The sequence below is a fragment of the Muntiacus reevesi genome, chromosome 9, assembly GCF_963930625.1.
Source record: "Muntiacus reevesi chromosome 9, mMunRee1.1, whole genome shotgun sequence".
Taxonomy (NCBI): Eukaryota; Metazoa; Chordata; class Mammalia; order Artiodactyla; family Cervidae; genus Muntiacus; species Muntiacus reevesi.
Genome location: NC_089257.1, coordinates 12639881 through 12644689, shown reverse-complemented (window position 1 = coordinate 12644689; position 4809 = coordinate 12639881). Strand labels below are relative to the sequence as shown.

Genomic DNA, 4809 nt, shown 5'->3' with positions numbered 1-4809 from the left:
TTATTTGATAAGCTTATTCATGGCCTCTTTCACATCCTTATTCCTTAAGCTGTAGATAATGGAGTCAACATAGGAAACACTACAGTGTAAAATGTAGAAACAATTTTACCACTATCTAAAGAACAGTCAGAGTGTGGCCGAGAGTAGATGTAGAGAATAGAGCCATAGTACAAGGTGACAGAGATTGGGGGGGGAGCAGGTGGAGAAGTTCTTGAGGTGGCCCTGGGTGGAGCAGATCCTCAAGATGGCGATGATGAAGAGGTAGGAAGCAAATATGAACACAGCAGGGATGATGACATTAGAGGCCAGGAGGAAATACATCAGAGCCTGGTAGCCATCCTTCTCGCCACAAGCTAACTTCACCAGGGGAAACAAATCACAAAAAAGTCTTCAATGATATGGTCATTACAGAAGTTCATGGTAAATATTCTTCTGGTGATGATAGAACAGTTAATAAAACCACCAAGGTATGAGGCAGCTACCAAGAATGCACATAGCTTTATGGACGTGGCCTGAGGATAAACAAGTGGCTCTGAGATGGCCATATAGCCATCATAAGCCATGGCAGCCAACAGGTAGCATTCACTGTATCCCAGACCACCAGAGAAGAAGAACTGGGCTCCCAGCAAGCAAAGGAGATGCTCTTCTCTTCAGAGATGCAGGTCACTGGGATCTTTGGAGTGTAGATAGAGGAATATCAGAGATCCAGGAACATAAGATTCCCAATGAAAAAATACATGGGTGTGTGCAGTCGGGAGTCATTACAGATCAACACTGCGAAGGTGGTATTTCCTAGCACAGTCAGAGAATAGACACCAAGGAAGACCACACACAGGACCAGCTGCACCCTGGGGTCTGTCTTGAAGCCCACCAGGATGAAGTCAGTCACTGTGTAATTGCTTCTCTCCATGGTTACAGGGAATCTTACCTAAGAAGAGAAAAAATGAGATCAGCTTGAATCGCTGTGCTGAATGCATAGGCAATGTGTGAAATAAAGGATATTATATCAGTGTCATACCTAGAAATCTATAATCCAACAATGTCCACTTTAGAAAGAGCTTTCATTTTGTAACAAACTACTGTTTACAGTTATATATATATTTTCTCTTTCTTTTTTAAAATTATTTTTTATTAAAGGATAATTGCTGTACAGAATTTTGTTGTTTTGTGTCAAACCTCAACATGAATCAGCCATAGGTATACATATATCCCTTCCCTTTTGAACCTCCCTCCCCTCTTCCTCCCCATCCCACCCTTCTAGGGTGATACAGAGCCCCTGTTTAAGTTTCCTGAGCCATACAGTAAAATCCAGTTGGATATCTATTTTACATATGGCAACGTAAGTTTCTGTTACTCTTTCCACACACTTAAGTACATTAAATTTTTCAACAGTTTATTTGATCAAATATACCTCAGATATGCAGATGACACCACCCTTATGGATGAGGATGAGATGGTTGGATGGCATCACCGACTCAATGGACATGAGTTTGAGTAAACTCCAGGAGTTGATGATGGACAGGGAAGCCTGGTGTGCTGCTGTCCATGGGGTCGCAAAGAGTCGGACATGACTGAGCAACTGAACTCAACTGAACTTTACCTTTGAATCAGGCAACGTCCAAAGCAGTTAAGAGCCTGCCATGGATAGGAGCTGGAGCTGTTTTTACAGAGTAGACAGAAAGCAAAGAGAGGAGGTGTCTGGTTGACTCTAGATTAATTGGTTGCTTATTTTGAAAACCAATAATAAGCAAGAACCCTAGCTGGCTATTTGTGATTGCTGTCCTTAGTTTCATTCTGTGGGATCGAGTGGACTGACTGCGGTTTAGTGCTTGGTTTGCTTCAGTTTTCATCAAGGTATAAATGAGAGACACTACACTGTATCGGTTTCCTTGTTTAATGGCTTTATATTCAATTCCAAATTTCTGAAGTTGGTTAATTGATTTCACCTCTTAAGGTGAACATTCAATTAAAAGAAGGATGAACTCATTATTTCTATTTGCTGTAATTTAGTGTTCTTTATAATGTCAATTTGCTTTTTGCATAAATGCTTACCATTTTAGCTTAAATTGTAACTTTTTTGTATCTAAAATGCTGAATTCCATGCATTTTCATAAGAATAAGTGTTTTTTCCTTTCAGGGCTTCCAATGCTGGTACACTGTTCAGTAAATAAAATTTATAGGCCATGATAATATCTATGTGGATAAGAAAGTATCCAGATTTAAAAAAGGGAATAGTTACAAAATTTGGGGGAAAATATATATTGAAGGATGATATACAATGACAAACATAAAATACACAGGGTTAACTATATTTTATACATATTCTAACAGTAAAAAATATATTAGCAATAATCTAAAGACACAGCTTAGATGGAATTCATACATATTGCATAATTAATGTAGTACTAGAAACATGCACTAATTATATTTTTGTTGCTTTTTTATTTTTTATTATTAAGGATTTTTTTCCCTCAGCAACCATTAGGCAAAAATATATGTCTTAGAATATAACTATGAAAACATGAATTCTATTCGATGATACAGATATTTGCTCACTCTTTTCAGGATTCCCTGAACTTAGATTAAGGATGTTCTATTGAAATGGATAGACAGGGATGTATCCAGTTGTTGTGCATTTGTATTACACTTAACAGACAGTTTCAGTCACGTTAACTTCCCACCAACCCGACACTACACGTCTAAATAAGCAAAAATTCTGGTGAATAGAATGTTGTTTTCCCGTTTCTCTTGAAAATTATAAAACACTCCGTTTGCACTAGACTATTGATATGCTAATGACACTTACTTCTGAGTAAAATATCAAAAAGTATAAGATTGTTCCTCTAGGCTTTTGTCACTCATACCCTCTAAAGGTTTCTTCATCAAGGCTAAAAGACCATGCAAACCTAAATCCAATAACCGTTCTAATCCTCACCTGGTTTGATCTTTAAACAGCACGTGAAATAGCTTATCAGTCCTTCCTCAGACTTACTTTGGTTTTCTTCTCTTTCTAAGGGTACATATGCTCAGTACTATTCCCCACCCCCACACCCACCCCACTGTTTTGAATTTTGGCAAGTCCCAGAAACAACCTTTGAAACCATTCTCTTTTCCATCCACAGTTGCCTCTTGGTGGACCATACAGTTTAATGACTTTGAGTTATCTCTATATATGAGACCCTATCTCCTTATCTGTCTATCTACCTATATCATCTCTTGATCATTTTTATTCTCTGAACTTCAGATTCATGGATCTAAATTCCTACTTAACATCAGGAAAAACTCTTTCTAACTATCTTCCCTAAGCTTACTTTTCTCTCAGACATTCACTGCAATAAATTAATTATCTCTATTTAAGAATAATCACTGGATGATTTGAACTCATTTTTGTCTTTTATCCTGTAGATGAGTAATCAGCAGCATCTTGATTCTATCTTCAAAATATATACAGAAGCTGACTAGTTGTTCCCAGCTCCAGTGATTCCACCCTACACTGACCACTCTTATCTCATATTTGCATTATTGCAGAGCTTCCTAATGGTCTTCCTGCATCCTCTCCATTCCAATCCTTACCTCACTTGAGTCTCTCAGTAAGACAACCAGAGTGATTCTGTTAAAATACCAGATAGATTGTTACTTTTCATCTTCTAAACACTCCAGGGACTTCAGAACTTATTCAAAGTAAAGCCCAAATCCTTATAAAGTATCCCAAGCTTATTCCCCTCCTGCTTCTGGCTCCCACTGTTCTGCCCTTCACTGTTCACTCCACTCCAGCACTGTCACCCTCCTTTCAGTTCCGAGAATAAACTGAGTTTCCTAAGAATCATGGAGTGCTCCCTCCTATGGTTAGAACACCCTTACTCAGGTATCTTTGTAATAAACACCCTCCCTTCTTATAGGTGTCAATTGCTGGTAATATCACCCCTTTTCAGGTGTTCCCTGATCAAAGTACTGTAATCCACTTCCTTGACATTTTTGATATCTTTTTTACATTTTATTATTCTCCTTAGAGTTGCTCATTATCTAATATTATATACATACAATTGGGGCTTCCCTGATGGCTAAGATGGTAAAGAATCTGCCTGCAGTGTTTGAACCCTTGAAGAAACCCTGGAGAAGGGAATCACAACCTGCTGTATTATTCTTGCCTTCGAAGTCTCTTGGACAGGTGACCTGTCGGGCTATAGTTCATGGGGTCACAGCATCAGACATAACTGAGCAACAAACACACACTTATACATCTCATTAATTTAACTTTTTTTCTTTTTCTCCATTAGAATATATTCCTTCCTGTAAGCTTTAAATGGAAAACACATACAGATCCATGTTTATCTCATCTTAATTCATAAGCTTATTGGGAGGTTTTATGGGTTGCTTATTTAACATGAACCACAATACAAATTTAGAACTATACTGTGGTTGGGGGAAGTCTTTGAAAGCATGGATCCATGACTACTAAAAGTGGTTTCTATTTCTTTGGGGAAAAAATTTGAAAATCCCTGGACTCAATATTCTCTATTTTGTTCTCTGGTTCTCAAGATAATATTTAAATTTTATTATCTATAAAGTGATAGCTAAATGTTGAATGCTTTACTCTGAGTCAGTTCAGTTCAGTTCAGTCGCTCAGTCATGACTGACTCTCTGCGACCCCATGAACCACAGGACGCCAGACCTCCCTGCCCATCACCAACTCCCGACGTTTACACAAACCTATGTCCATTAAGTCAGTGATACCATCCAACCATCTCATCCTCTGTCATCCTCTTCTCCTCCTGCCCTCAATCTTTCCCAGCATCACGGTCTTTTCAA

General features: G+C 38.3%; 1 pseudogene; it reads right to left on the bottom strand.

Moving 5' to 3' along the window:
* LOC136175237 (olfactory receptor 9G1-like) lies at positions 1–910 on the bottom strand (annotated as a pseudogene).
* Between the last annotated feature and the right edge of the window lie 3899 nt (positions 911–4809).